At 40.5% G+C, this 22,745-nt stretch overlaps 1 protein-coding gene across 16 annotated transcripts in view; it reads left to right on the top strand.

Moving 5' to 3' along the window:
• Nucleotides 1–22,745, top strand: part of LOC102991401 (thyroid hormone receptor beta) — a 383,492-nt gene that overhangs the window by 227,811 nt on the left and 132,936 nt on the right. Inside the window, exon 1 of one of the 16 annotated variants that reach the window (XM_055080029.1) lies at nt 3,873–3,891. The exons of the other annotated variants lie outside the window; for them this stretch is intronic. The gene's annotated coding sequence lies outside the window, so the exon portion shown is untranslated. Of the gene's footprint in view, nt 1–3,872; nt 3,892–22,745 lie in introns of those variants that run through there. 16 annotated transcript variants of the gene reach the window in all.

The following is a 22,745-nucleotide window of genomic DNA, read 5'->3' as shown; positions in this document are numbered from 1 at the left end:
TCAATTCATTCCTTTAACAAATGCATTGGTATGTATTAGAAATTGATAGAGGTGCTTGGGAGTATATTACATTTGACTTAGTAAACGATGCTGAATCCTTAAAATGAAAAGAGACTTTAAAATATCCTGTTAAGGATAGAAAGCCCAGAGATAAACCCACACACATATGGTCACCTTATCTTTGATAAAGGAGGGAAGGATATACAGTGGAGAAAAGACAGCCTCTTCAATAAGTGGTGCTGGGAAAACTGGACAGCTACATGTAAAAGTAAGAAATTAATGATTTTAAATACTTTTTTACTAAAAACAAATGAATAGTCATATCTTAAGATATGCCAAATTTTGGGTGAAAAATATATATAAACTTTTGTTTATCTGTAATTAAGTTATAGTCTAGTGTTCTAACACACCATGCACATACATACATTCTTCTTAAGAAAAAACATTTTAGAGTCTTTACAACACTATTTCACGATAGATTTAAATTTTTCAATAATCACTTTCACACAAACTTAGCAGGTCCTTTTCACTCACTGAATTAGAAACTGTATTTTATGAATATTTTAAAAATTAATTATCAGTTTCGTGTATCAGATTATTTCTAATTTTCTTCCTTTAGGATTCACCAAAAGCCCAGCTACGCCGGACAATAGAATGTTGTCGGACCAACTTATGTAACCAGTATTTACAACCTACACTGCCCCCTGTTGTTATAGGTAGGTTAGCAGAGAAAAGTGCAATCATGATTCTCAGTGAAATATTTTCTCTGGTTTTAACAATAAGCAAGCTTTCTAGAGTTCAACACTACAAGTTATTTTTTCCTTTTAAGATGTGATCGAAAGGTAATATGTCTTTTTCATTGTTTACTTCCATTATCAGGTCCATTTTTCGATGGCAGCATTCGATGGCTGGCTTTGCTCATTTCTATGGCTGTCTGCATAATTGCTATGATCATCTTCTCCAGCTGCTTTTGTTACAAGTAAGATAATTATTTTGATGCAAAATATTTTGTTGAATATTAGATATAAACAGTTGTTCTTAAAGCCAGTAGGCAGAAACCATTGACAATGTATTTCAGGAACCATTAACTTGTATTTTCTGGTTATCTCCTTTAATTAACTATATTATAGTTTCTTAAGGGAACAGAGGACCTTACTACTAATCAATTAATTGGACACTACATTATACTTCTTGTTATGTTCATGAGTACTTAAGATATTCTTATTTATAGAATATTGAACTTTCTTATATCTAAATTTAAAAACCTGACCCCATATATGCACTACCAAATGTAAATTAGATAGCTAGTGGGAAGCTGCCGCATAGCACAGGGAGATCACCTCTGTGCTTTGTGACCATGAGAGGGGTGGGATAGGGAGGGTGGGAGGGAGGGAGACGCAAGAGGGAAGAGATATGGGAACATATGTATATGTATAACTGATTCACTTTGTTGTAAAGGAGAAACAAACACACTATTGTAAAACAGTTATACTCCAATAAAGATGTTAAAAAAAAAATATCCTGTTAAGGCTGATGGTTGAAATAAAACCATAAAGGCTAGAGATCGTCCCTTCAGTCACAAAATATGTGTAACCTAGAACATCGCTGTATTGTTTGTTCCCAAAGTTCGAACTCTGCACCCCTGGGGTGCAGAGATGGTGCAGAACCTGCTAGGAGATGGTTCTAGTTGGGCCCAGGATGACTGTAGGCAGAGGAGGATGTGGCCTTGACCTGAGCCCACCTCTCCATTCACTGCCAGTCTGATTAGACCCAGGCCAAAGCCTCAGGGCTGTGCTCACCACCCTTACCAACCCTTAATTCCTGCCCATCTCTTCACAACAGCGATCAGGCCTCAGGCCACTGGCTGTTCCTCCATAACTGTATCTACCTACAAATTAATAGCCTTATTTCATTTTCTATATTTTTGATAACCTAGACAGGATTTTTCATTTAGAGTTGTGCTCTAAAACTGTCTTCTTCAGGGACTTCCCTGGTGGTGCAGTGGTTAAGAATCCGCCTGCCAATGCAGGGGACATGGGTTCGGGCCCTGGTCCGGGAAGATCCCACATGCCACGGAGCAACTAAGCCCGTGCGCCACAACTACCGAGCCTGCACTCCAGAGCCTGCGAGCTGCAACTACTGAGCCCGTGTGCCTAGAGCCTGTGCTCCACAACAAGAGAAGCCACCACAATGAGAAGCCCGTGCACCGCAACAAAGAGCAGCCCCTGCTCACCGCAACTAGAGAAAGCCCACGCGCAGCAACGAAGACCCAACACAGCCATAAATAAATAAATAAATAAATAAATAAATTTCTTAAAAAAAAATTAAATTGTCTTCTTCAAAAAATTTAAGTTTAAAAAAAAAGTGTAACTTGATTTGGAGGGAAATATCCAGCACAGTTGTTCTTCAGATGTAGCCAAAATAATGCAACTTGTACTTGAATGATTAACATTTGGAAATGTTGGTTTTAAAGAAATGGAGCTGAGACACGTGCCCTGGCCCTCTGTCCTCCACCAGCGGATCTTCTAAGCTGGACCCCCTGAAGACCTCAATTTGGTTTTCCTAGAAAGTGTGAGAGTTGAGCCAGATAAACCTTAAGAGTTTCCCACTTCCAAAATTCTGTGCAGGTGACCAACCGTGAGGATGACCCAGGACCAACATTTAACTGTTTAGCGGGTCTTCCTAGCAAACGGGGAGTTCATTTCCCCCAGAATGACACTGGGCTTCTTTGGGGGACTTTGACTATGTTTAAAACAATAGTTAAACCTGCTAGTTTTCTACCTGTAGAATGCCTCCATTCAAAAGAGAATAAAATAATGGACATCTTTTAAAGGAAAATGACTAACGATTTCGTCTCAAGAGTCCTTACCGTGAGGCTTCCTGAGGTGTATGACCTGCTCTTCTCCCTCCCATGACAGTTGGAAAAATAAAGGTTCCCAGGCCAGTGCTCTATCTCTGTTTTGGACTTCCCTCGTTTCTTTTCCTAACATGTTAGAAAGTTGTCGTTTACAATTACGTCTGCTCAATACTAATTTTAGCTAATAAAATGCAAACAGATTTTGTTATGTCATGCCTTCCTCTAAACCCTAGCTCTGCACACCCGCTTCAAAATAATTCCCATTTTCTCTTTTGACTTAGGGCCTTCTGTGGCTCCTTCAGAGTTGAGATGGGCTGTGTCAAGAGTCAGAACCCCCAAACCCATCTCCCCTGTGGGTCCATCTTCCCCCTATTTCCACCTCCCTCTGATTTATCTCAGGCCCCATGGACCCTCCTTAGTATAGATGTTTGTGTACTCATTTTATCTACCCTGAAGAACTGACAGCACCTGAGGGCAAGGTTAATGAGCAGCATTTTAATGACCCTCAGAGCCTTACATGATGTGAGAGACCAGTGGCTATAGCAAATTGAATCTAAATATTCACTCTGTTGTTCTCCCAAATGATGAGAAAGAGGGGGAGAGGAGAAAGAGGGAGGGGAGGGGAAGGGAGGAGAGAGTGAAGCTGATGGGCAGGGAGGTAGGTAAAAGGTAAGAAGTAAGGAAGCAGAGATAAAATGGTTCACAACGTGTGGTGCCTGGACCACCAGCAGTAGAATTGAAGAATGGGGGGATTACCCATCCCTGACATACAGCATCAGGAGCTCCAGAGGTGGAGATCCAGTGGGCTGTGGTCTGATGAGCCATGCAGGCAATTCTGACGCAGGTAACTTTGAGAATCACGGGTACAGACCTTCCTCTCGCCTGTTTTCTTTATGAAATCTCTTTCACTCTTCCAGGCCAGTGCTTATCAAACTTCAAGGTGCATGCAAATCACTGGATCTTGTGAAAACTGCAGATTCTGATTCAGCTGGTCTTGGGGCCGCCTGAGAGTCTGTATTTCTAACAAGCTCCAGGTGAGGCTCTCACTGCTGTTCAGTTCTAGAACAACAACAACAAAATATATATATATGTATGTATATATATATATTCTTTTTCAGATTGTCTTCTCTTCTGATGAGAACCTCTGCTTCTATCTGGTAAAAAATAAAAGTATTCTGTTCCTCCCAGGTCAAAGTCAGAGGGCTGTTTCTTAAAGAATATCAGCTATGCTTTCTGTTTGCCCTGGTAAAACCCCTTTAATAACTTCACACCACAGTGCCGGTTCCCACAGCTGACTGCTTTCCAAATTTAGCCAAACTCAGGGGTGGACATTCTAAAATGGTCCAAATTTTGTTTTCATTACTGTCTTTTCCCTCCTTTTTTGGGGCTGCAAATCTTGGGAAGTGGAATAGGGGAAAAAGAACAAGTTCTGACTTCTTTGGTTGTTTCATAAGCCACATGCATTACAGGTTGGTGTAAATGCCCTGGTTGAAAAAAAACCAGTGATGGTTTGATTTTGTAAAAGAAAGGTTTGTACTTGGGCTCCAGCACCAAATATCTTCCTGGGATATAGAACTTTTTTTTGGCTCAGGTCCTACTCCACTCAATTATACTAATTAACTAAAATATCCAATAAAAATTTTACTCTGAAGAAACGGTGACAAGTTATTCTCCATGCATGCCTAGAGAGGGCTATGTTTCGAACGTGTGTCTCTAAAAGAAAAAGTTCTTAGACAAGAGCATCCAGGGGAGAAGATATTTTGAAAAAACGAAGCTTGCTGACCCTCTTGAATTGAACAAATAAACTTTATCAGGGGGTCTCAAATGGTAGAATTCTAAACATTTCCTTGCAAGTTAGATGAAAATTATGCTTTAAATAATCAAAGGATGTTAAAGAAGAAAAGAACCTTAGAAATAAACTAATCATGAGTCTACATTTTACAAAGAGCTCCAAAGAGTGCAGAGACTCGTCTAAGAGCTCCTGGCTGATTGGGACACAGGCGAGGCTAGAATTCATGTCTGCCAATTCCCAGCCCGGTGCAATTTCCAGGACGCCATCTGACTTAAACCTCCATGTCCCTGTGAACTGACCCATCATTAGCTGCTACTCCAGTTCCTTTTCAGACCCTTTCAAGAATTGCACGGATGCTAGCAATGCTTCTATTAAGCCCCGGCTGGAAGAGCTGGGAAGTATCTAATTTCTAGGCAGCCTGAGTAATGGCATTATAGATAGATGCTCATAATATTAGCACCCAAGACTGCAGGCTCATTTGATTAAATGGCAACATGGATCCCTTTACTTTCTTGTTATTTTGATAATTAGATGGTATTTCCAGCTCATCTTTGACCTGACACTTGTATTTCATTTTTAAAGTGAGTCAGGGAGTGAGTAATTCATTGTAGTTTTACAGAACAAACTATACCTGTAGGTCATTAAAATTTAAGAAAATTTCTCCCTATGCAGTAATAAACCTAGTTAAAGTGTCTAGCACATCATGCATGCCTTTAATGCCTGTGTGCTTTTCAAAGATGTGAAGCAAGACAAATTGTGGAAAAGGAAGATGCAATACTGCCTTAGAGTTGCAGTTTTAAATGTTTTGCCATTTTCAATAGAACTGTCTGTTATCTTCTATGTTTCCAAGATATAAAACTCTAGTCTATATGATCACATTTTAAAAAATATTTCCTTTTAATTTCCTAATGTGAGTAAATACCACCCATTTGTAAGAAGTTAAATAACATTAATTCTGCAATGCTGAAATACATTAGATGTTGCAAAAAAGAAAAACGTGTAGTTTTGGAAGAAAATAATTCAGAAAAAGCCAACCAAAGAGGGATCAAAATTATTGTATAAATCATAAGTGTATATATCAAAAATTAAAATTTTTACACTTAATTTCTTACTCATTTGGCATCTGTGCTCAAATTACTTGTCAAGGTGAATAAACTAGAGCTGGAACACAGAAGCTGATGCTGTTACCCTTAATCAGAAATAATTTAAATATATATTTTTAAATATTATATAATATATTGTGTTATTTAGAGTTTCATTACATAATTTACATACATACATTTTACCTTATTTCTTATATTTTTCTGTATATATATGTATATGTATATATATATTCATTTGAATAAGCTGTGTCTGCCCGGTTGACTAAGGGGCAATGTTGACTTTTTTTTTTTAATTGTATTGGATTATAGCAGATTTACAATGTTCTGTTAGTTTCAGGTGTACAGCAAAGAGATTCAGTTACACATATACATATATTCACTCTTTTTCAGATTCTTTTCTTGTATAGGTTATCACAGAACATTGAGTAGAGGTCCCTGTGCTATACAATAGGTCCTTGTTGGTTATCTATCTTATATATAGTAGTGTGTGGATGTTAATCCCGAACTCCTGATTTATCGCTCCCCCACTACATTTCCCCTTTGGTAACCATAACTTTCTTTTCGATATCTGTAAGTCTGTTTCTGTTTTGTAAATAAGTTCATTTGTATCAGTTTTTTAAATTATATTCCATATATGCGTGATATCATATGATATTTGTCTTTCTGTGTCTGACTTACTTCACGTACTATGATAATCTCGGTCCATCCATGTGGCTGCAAGTGGCATTATTTCATTCTTTTTTATGGCTGAGTAATATTCCACTGCATATATGTACCACATCTTCCTTATCTACTCATTTGTTGATGGACATTTAGGTTGCTTCTATGTCTTGGCTATTGTGAATAGTGCTGCAATGAACATTGGGATGCAAGTATCTTTTCTAATTATGGTTTTCTCCGGATATACGCCTGCAATTTTGACTCTTTCCTGGGGATAATATTAGTAAATCATTAAGACTTCAATTCCTCTCCCACTTGCATTACATGTTTCTGTTACTTTAATTCAAATCAACAACATTTGTTAGCAAGAAGGCAGCATCTCCTACTTGTGGAGAAATGACTAAGACAGTCGCTGATTATGAAGCAACATGTCCATATTGTCATAATCCCATGTCCTTTCGAGGGACAGACTGTCTCTGTTGCTCTCTGTCTCCCTTCCCCCCCTCCACCCCCTCCATAGGTTCATGCTCTATCTTTTAGTTTTCTTCATGCTTGATGAGGAAGCTCTGTCCAGACCTTCTTTTTACTCTAGTAGAGCATAGGGAATTTTTCTTGACCTTTTTCCCACCTCATCTACCTTTGTCTTCCTCTTTGAGTACAGTTGTGGGCTGAGTATTGGCTTCCAAAGTCTTTTCTTTGCAAGAACATGCAAATGTGGAAGCCCCAGTACAGCAAGTCACCTTTGCTGGGGACCCGGGCTCAGCTCCCTTTTCTCAATCCCATTTGATCTCACAAACCATGGTCTCCTCCACCATCTGGAGTGAACCCATGACTGCGGGCTTCAGCTCTTTCCCTGACTTGGATCAGAGCCCTGGCTTTGCCAGCATCCCGTGATCATACATAAGAGCTACTCTTTCCTAAGGTGTTTTGCTTGACTTTTCCCAGGGCTACCTCTGCCCCTCCCTCAGATCACTACTTTCCAAGTCTAAAGATATCCTGAGATGGTCTCTGGATTCAGTATGTTCACCTTCTTTCCTCTGCATTGTCTCAGGTGGAGGCATGGAGTTACAGTGCTCTAGTCCTCTTCCCAACACCTTTGAAGATGAGGTTATGGAGTTATACTCCTCTGTTTGTTTTGTGGCTGCTGGAAATATTTTATTTTGGTTTGTTTTATTTTAATAAAATTTTTTTTCATTCCTTAAGTGTTAAAGGAGGGAGACCCCATGATCCAACTTCACACAATGATCTTTTCTCCATATCACCTCAAAAATCACAAAAGTTTCTCTACAAAAATGGCACAGATTTGGAAAAGTTTAAATGAAGATTAAAACTTCCATACCAAATGTTTAGTTTCATTATTGATTTTATGATTATAAGAGAACATAATTGTTGAAAAAATTTTTTAAATAAAAAAGTATTGTAAAGGACATATTTATTCTCATATCATTTGGTGTGTTTTCATTTAGTATTTTGCTTATCTGTGGATAGTTTGTAAAAATTGGATTTACACGACATATGCAGTTTTTTTATTTTGTTGTTTGTTTTTCCTGTAACAGTATGCTATGAGCATTTAACATAGCATTAAGTATTTTGGGGAAAAAAAAGGTTTTAATCATTTGGCAGCATGCTAATGTATTTAAATAATCCCCTATTGTTGGACATTTTTGCTACTTATAATTTTTATTAACATTAATGTTGGGATCTATATAAATCTGGTTGTATTTCCTTTGAAATATGTTATTAATAGTTATTATAAACCATGATTGTTAGACAGTGCTATAAGGGAGATAAAGAGAAATCCTGCGCAAGATTAATTCTCAGGACATAAAATTTTGAATAAATTTAGTTCTGTGTCTCTTAGTGCTTGTTCCTCATAAACTTAAGGTCGAAAATCATGTGAATTCTGGCGAATTATTTAATGAAAGTCACTGAAGCATTTCCTAAGTTGTTTTTTCATTGTTTTCAGAAAGTATCACTTTCTCTGCCTTGATCAGTGCCCTTTGGCTTTGTCTGCAGAGTTCAGAGTAGCATAGTGATTCAGTGCGCAAACTCTGGGGTCAGAAGGACCTGGAATCTATTCCCAACTGTGTCTCTTGTGGGATCTGCTGCCTCCACCACACATCCCTCTTCCCCGCCCACCCCGCTTCTTTCATATGGTCCAATGACAGTGACTTTTCTTCTGTCCCTCAAGCTGACCAAGATCATATCCAGCTTGACCCCTGATTCCTTGAGACATGACACTCTTCCCCCAGTCTACTCATGGCTGACTCTTTCCCATTCAAGGGTTAGATCTCTGCTCAGATAATGTTCCTATTAACTTTCCCCTGGAGTCATTCTCTATTCCATTACTCTGCTTTATTTTCTTCTTAGTACTTCTCATCGCTTAAAAGTATCTTAATAATGGCTCTAAAAATAGTAATAATCAAATAATGGCTCTGACTGATGGTTTTTATTAGCTTACTTCAGCACCCATAATTCTCTTCTACCCACCTGCAGCTCTGGTGCCCTGCTGCAGTGAGGGATACTGCCCTCTTGTGGAATTTTAGGATATTGCTACTAAAGGCACAAAGTAGTTTCAGTTTTTGCAACCACAGGCTTGTTTTTGGGGGACCCGGTGTGAGAGTGGGCTGGACTCCAAGTGTCAAATACCTGAGACTTACTGATTTACAAGTGGCAGATGAATACATTTCTAATCTATCTGAAACAGGAATAACTTAACATGTGAAACAACCCTGGTGTAATAATAATAATAGTTACTATTCAATGAGTATTTTCTTAGTACAGACCACAGTGCCAAGGGATTTTCATGTATTATCTCATTTAGCTTAAGCATTGTCAGCTGGGAAAACAAGGCAATAACTTGAGACATATAAAGAAAGCTTTCCCAAGCCTCGGAATAAAACTGGTTCTCTATGTCCAAGCTTTGTCTGCAACTTTTTTGGGGAAAATTAAAAAAAAAAAAAAAATGACAAGGTGGAATAGCAGTTATTTTGTTCAGCACCAGAGGGGCCTGAGTTCTTGACTTAACTCCAATGATGACTACTATGTGTCATGTAGAGATTTCGTTTGTCTTCTCCAGACCTTAGTTTCCCCAAATGTAGAGGCTGAGGGCCCTTTCAGTTGTGAAGTGCTTTCAGCAATTATGCTCAACAGGTGCCAAGGGGATCAAAACATCATTTCTTCATCCTTCCCAGGAATGGTGGCTCTTAAATCCTAAGACTACGACATCACTGGTGTATGTTTATTATATGCCATGTTAACCGTAAGTCAACACCTGAAAATTCTTATTTTATAACAAAGTTACTTCTTTAAAGCCCCTAGAGGTAATCCTTCACTTATGAATGATACCTATGTTTTGAATGTAATTAACTATTTATTAATATAATTATCCATGCCTGTGTTTAACTCAACAAAAATCTATTCTGTAAACATGTGTTGAGTACCCACTCTGCCCTGGTGCTGGCATGAAGGAAATATCAACAAAAGAGATAACTGTAACCCTCCTTCCTGAAATCTATCTAGCGTGTCATGACATCATTTCCAGTATCATCTTCAAAAATAATTGGGGGTAAAATGCCAAAATTTAAATGCTGGGAAATTAAATATATTAGTTATATTATGCATGTTGATGGCATCATAATATAGGTTTTAAAGCATCTGCTTTGGGGCCTGACAAATTTCTTTTCAACTTCTTATTAGCTGTGTGGTCTTGAGAGAAAGGAAAATTGGAAACATTCCAGCAGGAAAGTCGGGATTGGCAGAATGCCGAAAACGGCAAAGTTTCTTAATATTATACCTAAATGGTTGCAAGTCATAAAAAGCTGAAGAGTAATATCTTCTGTTATGTCTGAAACTGAAAATGGAATGCTTTACCTGTCTATATCATACTGATATCCACTGTCTTTCTGTTCTGGGCCCAGATACTGTAGAAGACAAGTTCAGTTTTAACCCACCACCTAAATTGGCTGAAAGGAGGTTTGCCAGAAATAAATTCTGCAAATAACTATGCCAAGTAACTGCTCTGTGCCTAGCACTGTTTGGGGGCACAGGAGACAGAGCAAGGAACAAGATAGAGGGGGGAACATCCTGTCCTCATGGTGTTTACAATATAGTGGGGAGAAATAGGCAATAAATAATCTAAAGAAATAAATCATATTTCCAGAGAGCACGTGGTCCAAGGCAGGAGTGTCCTGGGGTGTCCGAGGAGGTCAGCTAGAGTGGAGTGAAGTGAGTGAGGAGGAACGGCAGGGGGTGAAACAGAGGTCGTGGGGGACTTTGGTTTTTATCCAGAGTGTGTTAAGAAACCATTGCAGGGTTTATGCAGAGGGGTGAAATGAACTGACATATAATTCAGCCAGTGGAGTCCACCAATGCATGTTCTGAAAGGATCACCTCTGACTGCACGTTGAGAATAAAATGTTGGAGACAGGGGTGAAGGCAGGGAGACGGGGCTATTATAATAATCCAGGTGAGAGATGATGACAGTCATGATCAAGGTGGGAAGAATGTTTTGATTCTGAATCATTTAGAACATGATTTATAGTGATGAGGAAGACGGTGGAATGAGTTCATTTGAGTTTGGGGGCCGGGGAGGGGGAAATGTGGAAGTTCTGCGATCTAGTTTTAGACATGTCGAGTTTAGTGTGTCTGTTAATATAGACAATTGGATATACAAGGAGAGGTATATATTTGGGGACGGTATCTAAAGCCAGGAGACAGAATGAGATCAACAAGGGAGTGAGTACAGATGAAGAACCGAGGATGTCCAAGGAGTGAGGCTTGGAGCATCTCAATGGCTAGATGAAAAAGTGCCAGAAAAGACTGGGAAAAAAAGTGGCCAGTGATTTGTGAGGAAAATCAGGGACGTGTCTTACCCTGGAGGAAAATAGAGGAAAGAGCTTCGAGGCAGGGTAGCAATCAGCTGTGTCGAATGCTGCTGTTAATCAAACCGAATGAGGCCCAAGAGCTTACCATAGGATTCAGCGATACGGGGACTGCGGGTAGCGTTGCCTTGACTAGGACAGTGTGTGTGAGTAGCAGAAGTCAAGGCTGATTGGAGAGGAAGAGGGGAAGAAATTGGAATCAGGGAGTGATCAGTGTATTGTCTACAACCCTCCTGCTGTAAAGCAGAGCAGAGAAACGGAGTGGAAGCTAAAGAGGAAAGTGGGGTCCAGAGAGAGAGACAGTTTTTCACTTTTTTTTTTTTAACAACTTTTTTGGAGTATAACTTGTTTACAATGGTGTGTTAGTTTCTGCTTTACAACAAAGTGAATCAGTTATACATATACATATGTTCCCATATCTCTTCCCCTTTGCGTCTCCCTCCCTCCCACCCTCCCCACTTTTTCTTTTAATTGGAGTATAGTTGATTTACAATGTTGTGTTCCTGCTGTACAACGAAGTGAATCAGATACATGTATACGCACATCCCCTCCCTCTTGGACCTCCCTTCCACCCACCCCCCCATCCCACCCCTCTAGGTGGTCACAGAGCACTGAGCTGAGCTCCCTGCACTATATAGCAGGTTTCCCCTAGCTATCTATTTTACACAAGGTAGTGTATTTTTTTTTTTTTTGTGGCATGCGGGCCTTCCTCTGCTGTGGCCTCTCCCGTTGCGGAGCACAGGCTCCGGACGCGCAGGCCCAGCGGCCATGGCCCACGGGCCCAGCCGCTCCGCGGCATGTGGGATCCTCCCACACCGGGGCGCGAACCCGGTTCCCCTGCATCGGCAGGCGGACGCGCAACCACTGCGTCACCAGGGAAGCCCCTAACAGGTATTTTTAAAAATATGACTGCTACTTTCTACTAAAATAATAGTCAAATCTCTATTCCTGCCCTGCAAATAGGTTCATCTGCACCATTTTTCTAGATTCCACATAAGATCCAAGAAATGACATGTTGGTTGGTCAACAGCTTGATTCAATAAATAAGGGGCACGTGATGAGGCTGGAAGGAAAGGGGAGACATGGTGGAGCAGTGTTCCTGATGGGAGGACTAGGGATGGAGTTCACAAATAGAGAGGTTGATCTTAGCTAAGACTATAGCCACATCACCTACTGCAGTGCTTCTCAAAGTGTAGGTGCATATCACTAGCATCAGCGTCACTTGGGAATTATTACAAGTGCAAATTCTCAGGCCCTGCCCCAGATCTCCTGATTCAGAAACTCTGAGGTGGCGGCCCATATAGTACAGATGCTAATGTGGTCCTGGGAGTGTGGGAAATCCTCTTCCGGCTACTTCTGTTTTCTTAGGGAAATAGGAAGGACATTAGCTGAGAGTGAGGATGAAGGAGAAGTTGTTGGAGATTTGAGGAGACAGGAAAGGTTTGCAGTGGCTATCCAGAATGGGATGCTTAGTGATCTAGGGAATATAGTGAAAGTGCCTGGGAACAATAAGTGCCCACCTGAGGGTCACAGTCCTGTGTCTACAGTGAGACAGTCAATTTGACCGTGTCATTTTCCCCAGCCATGTCCAGCTGGAGTTGACAAGATGAAAGAGAAATCCAGAGGACGCATAAATGAAGAAAATGACTAATCTCTTATAAATATGAACTTTATAAGTAAACACTGCTTTCCAGCTTGGAATTTGTACATTTCCTGAAGACCAATTTACCTCTTATTCTTAAGGCCCAACGTCCAGCCTGGAGGCCTGACCCGTTTGCTTCTTGGTGGAAGAGCAATGTCTGCAGTTTTGCCACCACTGCAGTTTTTGAGTCCCAGGTGGTGCATCTGACTCAATAGTCAGATGGCAAACTAGTCAGAGCAGGGGCGTGCACCCAGAGAGCACCCAGAAAAAACTGTTTCTTCAGTTCCTCCCCTGCTCACCATATTCCTGTTTGGACAAAATTATTATTTAAACCAAAGCTTGCCAGTCATGAAAGGCCACATATTATATGATTCTGTTTATGAGGAATGTCCAGAATAGGCAAATCTCTACACAGGAACTAGCTTAATGATTGGTTAGCGCAGGGAGAATGGGGGTCGGGGTGGCGGTGGTGATAGCTAAGGGATGTCAGAGTCTCTTTTTGATGTGATGAAAATGTTCTAAAAGTGACTGTGGTACATATATCTGTGAATATACTGTAATCCATTGAATTGTACACTTTATGTGGGTAAACTGTATGGTATATGAATGATATCACAAACTTGCACACACACACACGTTTCATTACTTATCTATAGAGATGAAAATCAAGGACTTCTTATTGAAAATAAATCAAATCATTTAAACATATAACTGAATTCTTTTGCACCTATCTTTAAACAAATAGAAGAGCTTCCTTCAAATGCTGAGGACTTTCTAATATATATATTTTTAAAAAACGTATAGTCTCTGATATGGAGAATAACTTCCAGTAGTTAAGCTTTTATTTCCTTTAAAAAAAAAAAGGAAAGGAAGAAGGAAAGCCAAGTCCTGCTCTGTGGTGCTTTGTTGTGAAAAACTTGGACTGAAAGCTGCTGCTAAGTCCATTTTTCAAAGCTAGATCCTCTCTGAATGATCAAAACAAAGGCTCCCAGGCATCTTAAGGTGATACATTCCTCTTTTGTCAAAGTGGCATAAGCTGTTGAGAACAAATTCATTTCTGCCTCCGTCAGCTTCATAGCTGAGCTCTAACAGTGTCCTTTATTTCACTTTTGCATTAACTTTTTTGCTCTAAGCTTGGGGAACCGCACTCCTTTTCATGCTATTGTTGACATGTGCAGCTCGTCCCTGTTTTAAAACATGCTGGCGCTTACTTACCTCTTGTTCCCGGTGATTTAAAGTGACACAGGGAGCTCAGCTCGGTGCTCTGCTATGACCTAGAGGGGTGGGATGGAGGGGGGCGGGGAGGTCCAAGACGGAGGGGATATAGGTATACATATAGCTGATTCACTTTTTTGTACAGCAGAAACTATCACAACATTGTAAAGCAACTATACTCCAATGAAAATAAAATAAAATATTAAAAAAAAAAATAAAGGGACTCCTCAGTCATCCATGTCGGCCAATTTGTCTTTGAGTAGCAGAGTCCCAAGACCATGCAGTCTTGTCTTCCAAGACAAGATGTGTTTTGGGTGGATGTTTATGAAGAAGTTACTGGACACTCCCTGAGCAGCATGGGACTCAGTAGCTGGAGCAAGAAGGCAGCATTAGGAGGCCAAGTTAGCTTTTCAGCCAGTGGCTCTGTGACCTTGGGCCAGCCACTTCATTCTCCCCTTCCACATCTAAAAATAAGAGGCTGAATCAAGTGACCTGGGGGGTTCTTTCCAAAGCCGACCTCTAGAAAAGGCGTGAACTTCTGGGAGGCAGAGAGCTGGGACCCCAGAGTCCGAGTGAGCTGGTTGGAATTCTGATTTGCTACTTACTGGTAACCGCATCCTGGTTCTTCAGTCTCTCTAAGCCTGTCACTTCCCGGCTCAGACCTGCTGCCTAGGTACCGCCTGTGAGTTACTGTCTCGCATGGGGTCGGGGCTGTTGGTATTCACAGTCATGATGCATCTGTACTGAACTCAACACAAAACCAAAAGAGGTGGCCCCGCACACCTTCGGGCTCCCTGGGGAACAGGGCTGGCATGTGTGAGATTATTAACCACATGGTACTAACTACAAAGCACCAGTCCAGGAAGGGCTGGACGATGCCATGGAGTTTCAGGCAGCGGAGTTCAGGACCGGGAGTGTTGGTTGAGAGAAAACGTAAGTGGAGCTCTCCTTGTTTGTTTCTGTCCTTCTGTCCCGCTGGCTCTCCCAAGTTTATTTTGGTTTTGAAACCAGGCCCTCCCGGGGGAGCTAACCGAGAGCAGACCGTTCAGCCTCTTCCTGTCTCCAAGCCTCGGCCGGGGGGCCCCAGTTGATCCTGAGGCGTCGCCCGCCTAGCTGGGTGCCCTTTATAAGCACCGCCCCCCTTTCCGCACTTGATCTCTAGACTGAGTCCTGCTTCCTAGCCTCCTGCCTTCCCCTTCCTTTCCTCCTTCTCTGATCCGTTCAGAGGAACAGCTCTCCAATCCTTTGGTAAATAAAGCAATACAAACAGAGGGTTTTGATTTATTGCACCAATCGGATCTCAGAAGACTAGAGACCATGATTCTTCACACAGTCTGTTCCTTGTCAGCACTCTTGCTGGTTTGGAGGTGTTGCTCTGGTCTGAGATGCTGACTTCTGCTTGGAGCTGAAGTTGAATGCAGGGCTTTGAGTGCTGGGCTCCTAAGCGTGTGACTGTGGGACATGGCCCCATGTGTGTTCCCAGGCCACATCCACTCGCTCTGTCACTGTGTTTAATTCATTCCATGATTTGTCACGTGCAGATCATGGAAAGTGCTTCGTTCTTCGGACCCATCAAGAGGACTGAACATTCCCCAAGAAGAGAAACTGGAATATGCCGCTATTTAGATCAGGAGTCAGCAGACCCCGGCCTGAGGGCCAAATCCAGCACTGCCTATTTCTGTAAAAGTTTCACTGGGCTGTGCTCATTCACTCATGCATTGTCCATGGCTGCTTTCACACTGCATGGCCACTTTGTTGCAAAAGAGATTATTTGGCCCCAAAAGCCTGAAATATTTACTCTCTGGCCCTGTTCCAATAAAGTTTACCAAGCCCTGATTCAGATGTAGAGACACTTGATATGATGGTACATTGAGGATAGCCATATAAATTATCTATATTTCTTTTTTCCTGTGAAGCATGTGTTTTTCTACAAATCTTATAAAGATCCATTTCATTCTGCCATTAAAACTAAAGATATCAATAGGAAAATCTTGATAATCTAAGATGGTCTCTCTCTGAATGTTGAGGCCATTCTTGGAAGTTTAGGGCTGGAAAGAGGCCTTAGTATCATCTAATCTGGTCTCATCATTCGATAAGTTGGAGAAACTGGAAACCCAAGATGGATGTCCCCAAAGTCCCATGACAAGTTATGACTGTCACAACCGATGACCCAGGCTCCCAGCTTCCTGCCCACGGCTTTTTCTGGCCTGCTAAAAAGTCACTGGACAATAAACAACAAGGTCCTACTGTATAGCACAGGAACTATAGTCAATATCCTGTGATAAACCATAATGGAAAAGAATATGAAAAAGAAGGTATATATATATATGTATAACTGAATCACTTTGCTGTACAATAGAAATTAACAAAACAAAATAAATCAACTATACTTCAAAAAATAATTTTTTTGAGTCTAAGACTTTTTTTTTTTTTTTTTTTTTTTTTTTTTTTTTGTGGTATGCGGGCCTCCCTCTGCTGCGGCCTCTCCCGTTGCGGAGCACAGGCTCCGGACGCGCAGGCTCAGCGGCCATGGCTCACGGGCCCAGCCGCTCCGCGGCATGTGGGGTCCTCCCAGACCGGGGCGCGAACCCGGTTCCCCTGCATCGGCAGGCAGACGCGCAACCACTGCACCACCAGGGAAGCCCCTAAGACTTTTTAAAAAAATGTTTCCCACTACTATATATAAAATAGATAACTGACAAGGACCTACTGGATAGCATGGGGAACTCTACTCAATATTTTGTAATAACCTATAAGGGAAAAGAATCTGAAAAAAACATATATATAGCTAAATCACTATACTGCACACCCGAAACTAACACAACATTGTAAATCAACTATACTTCAATAAAAATTTTTTTAAAAAAACAAATACAGTTCTCCTCTGACTCATTCAACACAAATGCCCACAGTGATTCTTGAAAGGTAAATCTAATCATTTCCACTTCCTTTACTTAAAAGGCTTTGACCTATTCCAACTTAGGATAAATGTGAAATCCCATCTATGGCCTGAAAGACCCTGCCTGGCCTGGCTTCTGTCTGCCGCCCGGCCCCATCTCATCCCATATGCTCCCAACCCTCTGTCAACCAAAAAAAAAAAAAAAATTGCAGGAGGCTGTAAGAAAAAAGGAGTTTATTTGGGGGTCTTAAGAAATGCAATTCAGAAGACATGAATTTGGATAAAACTGAAGTATTCCAAGGAAGAGAAAGAGTCAGGGACTTACAAAGGTATAAGCCATGAGGGTTACTCTGACACAAGAAAGGAAATATTTGTCCTTACAGGATGGCTGTCACGAGTTGTTTTAGAGTGAGGGCCTGATAAGTATCTTGATTTTTATTTTTTGTACTGCAAGGTGTACTCATTTTATTTTATTATTTTTTTATTGAAGTATAGTTGATTTATAATGTTTTGGGTATAGCGTTGAGTCAGTTATACATATATATATCTATGGATATAGATTTAGATTCTTTTTCAGATTCCTTTCCCATATGGGTCATTACAGTATATTGGGTAGAGTTCCCTGTGCTATACAGTCAGTAGGTCCTTGTTGGTTATCTATTTTATATATAGTAGTGTGTATATGTTAAGCCCAAATTCCCCATTTATCCCTCCCCCGCTTTCCCTTTTGGAGATCATAAGTTTGTTCTCTATGTGAGTCTATTGCTGTTTTGTAGATAAATTCATTTGTATCACTTTTTTAGGTTCTGCACATAAGTGATATCCTATGATATTTGTCTTCATCTGACTTACTTCCATAAGTATCTTGATTTTCTGGCAGATGTCTACATGTGTTTCATCCATAGTCAAAAGGGCAGATTCCACCCAGGCTGAGACACGCCTAAGTCCGTCTTCCTCGATGGCCTCCCAGCTCCATTTTGTTGAGCTCTCTCAGCAATACCGATTTACTTTTCCTCTCCCACCTCCCTCTTCTGCCTGCAGCAACCTCCCCCCACCACCCCCATGTATGGGCCAGGCTCTCCCTCCCCTCCCCAGAGAGCCTAGTCTATTCCTAGTCTTGGGGTTGCCCCCTCCCCCAATTCCAGCTGGGCCACTCCTACTCATTTTTTGATCTCATCTCAGCAGGCACTTTTAGGAATCTCATCTCACTCACCACTTCTAAGACTTTAGTCTTTATTATATTATACTATATTATATTATATTATATTATATAGCATAGCTGTTGTTTTATATTGAATTAGTTATAATTAATAAAAATTATATATTTTATAATTATAATAAATAAGATATAATTAACTAATATGTTAATATAATAAAATAATATATTACCAAAGTAATGTAATATTAATATAATAAATATATTGATAATTAACATACTGCTATTTATAATAATAATATTATAATTAATATATTAAGATAACAAAATAATAGTATAATAATAATTAATAACAGCATAGCTCTAATTTTACATTGAATTGCATAATTGACTTGATTAATATCTGTTTCTCCCCAAAGCTGGGAAGTACCATAAGGGCCGATATTCTGTATTGTTTTTATTTGCCTAGCGCCTAGCACAGTGGTTGATCAATATTAGGTGCTCAATAAATATTTCATGACAGAAATGGATAGAGGGAGGGAGGGAAGAGAGGGTGGATGGGCAGGTGGACAGTCATGGCATGTTTGAGCTAAGATGTGTGCTTTAGCATAGGTACTAGATTGATGGGAAGAACATTGTGCAAATTTTCTATTCACTAAGAGCAAGGGAAACATAAGCATTTGACAATGGGATTGTTGAAGTCGATACCTGGGACATCTCCATGCTGTTTTCGCACTCTTCCCATGGACAGTCTATTTTTATGGCAATGTAGTAATAATAACAAGTGTAGTGCGTGTTTCTTAACTACCACAACTATTTCTCAAATGCACACTTGTGGCTTCTGATTCACCATGTTGTTAGGGAGGAAAATCCAAGCTGTCACAGGCTTATGAAAAGCCCTGCATTCTTCCCCGCTGTGATTCTTCATGACTAATGTCATTAAACGACCACAGAAACTAAGCCGTTGGTCACAGGAAAATAAAAATGGTGTTGTGCTGGTTGTGTTTGGCACAAAGCCTTTGTTGGGGCAGATATGCATTTGCATGTTGAGGACCCCTACAATGAACTGCCTTATAGCACTCAATCATGTCCAAGGAATCGAGCCCTTATTTAAAAAAAAAAAAAAACACCACCCTAGGGACTTCCCTGGTGGTGCAGTGGTTAAGAATCCGCCTGCCATTGCAGGGGACACGGGTTGGAGTCCTGGTCCAGGAAGATCCCACATGCTGTGGAGCAACTAAGCCCATGTGCCACAACTACTGAGCCCGCATGTCACAGCTACTGAAGCCCGCACACCTAGAGCCCGTGCTCCGCAACAAGAGAAGGCACCGCAATGAGAAGCCCGTGCACCGCAACGAAGAGTAGCCCCCACCCGGCACAACTAGAGAAAGCCCGCACGCAGCAGTGAAGACCCAATGCAGCCAAAAATAAATACATTTTTTTTAAAAAAGAAGAAAAGGTCTTAAAAAAACCCAGCACCCTATAGCAATCAACTGACTCCAAAGTTTTGAGCCTTTTACTAAAGGCCTAGGCAGCTAGGATGCTTAGGTTGACTCCTACAGATTTAAGTTCATGCTCTTCAACATTTATCTTAGAAGAAATAGAAAAAAAAATTTTATTTCAATGGCACTGCCCTTACTCTAAATATCTGCATCTCTTCCTTGGGACTGCCCTCAAGACCAGGAGTCTATGCTTAAACACATCCTTAGTCTTTTGAGGGTAAATTTGACTTTTTGAAAACCCAGTGTTACGAAGAATCAAATCTGGTGAATAAAATCAGACATCAAGCTGAGTAATAACATTTGGTCCAGACAAGGTTTAAGTCCAAAATGATACAGGTATTCTTATGTGGCGAGCAAAAACAAAAAAGCTCTAAAGAGCCAACTGGTTTTCTGTGGGGAGTTCCAGAAATGTCGCCAGAAATGGAAAACACGCAAAGCTTCATCAGAGGACAGGGCTTACAAGTTTGACGTGTTTGTCTTAAAACTCAATCTCATTTCTTTAGAGATTTGAACCGGCTATCCCAGGGGCCAGCCTTGGCCAGCAAGATGTGTTTTATTTGGATAACATGGTGATTTATTTTAAAATTGAGTCAAGATTTTAGAATCAGGAAATTTCAAGTACAAATTTTGGATTTCTGGTGTCCTCTGAAGATCTGGCAAAACTGAAAGATCTGAGTACTTCCCTGATGGTCCAGTGGTTAAGACTCTGCCCTCCAAATGCAGGGGACACAGGTTCGATCCCTAGTCGGGGAACTGAGATCCTGCATGCCGTGCAGTGAGGCCAAATTTAAAAAAAAAAACAAAAAACGGAAAGATCTGGCAAAGCTGTTTCCACGACCCCACATGACCATCCCCTTCTGGAGGGGAGTACCTGCTGACCCCTTTCTTAAGGAAGTAGCCAGGCCTGGCCCCTCACTGCTATGATGACCCACCTGATTTCACTATTCGTGATTGAATTCCCACCCCCTTGACTGTTTGTTGTTCTATGTGACGCTTGTTTAATTGTCTGTGCCATCTCTCTAGTTTGAAAGTTCACCAGGGCAGAGATTTTTTCCTGTGTTTGTTCACAGCTCTGTCCCCGGTGCCTGGGGCATAGCAGGCACTGATGCATAGCTGTTGAATGAATGCATGAATGAATGCACGAATGCATGTGTCGATCCTATGGACGGCTGAGTTTACAACCCTTTCTCCAGCGTCATACTTAGTAGGAGAGAAGACCGGTGCCTACCTTTCAATAGATCAAGAACATTTTAGAGCATGTCTACTTTTCATTTTCTTTTTTATATGATTTATTTTCTGCCACAGCATTCTCATATTCAGTCTTCACAACAATTTTGTAAAGTATGAATTATCTCTGAATTTTCCCTCGAATTCTTCTACCTTTATATGATATTCACTTGTATTCATTTTATTCTTTTGAATAGATACTAAAGTCTGTGCATGGTTCAGAATTCAAAATGTATTAAAAAGTCTGCAGTATTGAGGACATGGGGAGGGAGAAGGGTAAGCTGGGACGAAGTGAGAGAGTGGCATGGACATATATACACTACCAAATGTAAAATAGATAGCACAGGGAGATCAGCTCGGTGCTTTGTGACCACCTAGAGGGGTGGGATAGGCAGGGTGGGAGGGAGACGCCAGAGGGAGGGGATATGGGGATATACGTATACATATAGCTGATTCACTTTGTCATACAGCAGAAACTAACACAACATTGTATAAATAAATAAATAAATAAATAAATAAATAAATAAATAAATAAATAAATAAATAAATAAATAAATAAATAAATAAATAAAATAAAAGTCTGCTCTGAAGTTCCCCTCTGCCCACCACGCCTTTATCATCACGTTCTCTTCTTATAGGGTGGCAGTGTTGTTAGTTTCTTGTGTGCCCATCCATAGAGGTTCTTTGCATACACATTTATATTTTCTTCTTTCTCTTTATGTTCACAGATGGCTTATACCATACACACTGTTATGCACTTTGCCTTTCTCACTTAACAATATTTCTTAAAGATTATTCCATATCAACTCATGCAGAATTTTGTCATTCTTTTTTTTAACATCATTACATCTTTTTTAAAAAACATCTTTAGAGTATAATTGCTTTACAATGCTTATAACAAAGTGAATCAGCTATACATATATATATATCCCCATATCCCCTCCCTCTTGCATCTCCCTCCCGCCCTCCCTATCCCACCCCTCTAGGTGGTCACAAAGCACCAAGCTGATCTCCCTGTGCTATGTGGCTGCTTCCCACTAGCTATCTGTTTTACATTTGCTAGTGTATATATGTCCATGCCACTCTCTCACTTCATCCCAGCTTACCCTTCCCCCTCCCCGTGTCCTCAAGTCCATTCTCTACATCTGCGTCTTTGTTCCTGTACTACCCCTAGGTTCTTCAGAACCTTTTTTTTTTTTAGGTTCCATATATATGTGTTAGCATATGGTATTTATTTTTCTCTTTCTGACTTACTTCACTCTGTGTGACAGTCTCTAGGTCCATCCACCTCAGTACAAATAACTCAATTTCGTTTCTTTTTATGGCTGAGTAATATTCCATTGAATATATATGCCACATCTTCTTTATCCATTCATCCGTTGATGGACCCTTAGGTTGCTTCCATGTCCTGGCTATTGTAAATAGAGCTTCAATGAACAGTGCACTTCCCTACAAACTAACTAACTAACTAATGAACATTGTAGTTCCATACAAACTAACACTAATGAACATTGCGGTACATGACTCTTTTTGAATTATGGTTTTCTCAGGGTATATGCCCAGTAGTGGGATTGCTGGGTAATATGGTAGTTCTATTTTTAGTTTTTAAGGAACCTCCATACTCTTCTCCATAGTGACTGTATCAATTTACATTCCCACCAACAGTGCAAGAGGGTTCCCGTTTCTCCACACCCTCTCCAGCATTTATTGTCTGTAGATTTTTTGATGATGGCCATTCTGACCGGTGTGAGGTGATACATCATTGTAGTTTTGATTTGCATTTCTCTAATGATTAGTGATGTTAAGCAT

Source organism: Physeter macrocephalus, chromosome 1 (genome assembly GCF_002837175.3).
Source record: "Physeter macrocephalus isolate SW-GA chromosome 1, ASM283717v5, whole genome shotgun sequence".
In the NCBI taxonomy this organism is placed as follows: domain Eukaryota; kingdom Metazoa; phylum Chordata; class Mammalia; order Artiodactyla; family Physeteridae; genus Physeter; species Physeter macrocephalus.
This window is presented reverse-complemented; position numbering and strand designations above follow the sequence as displayed.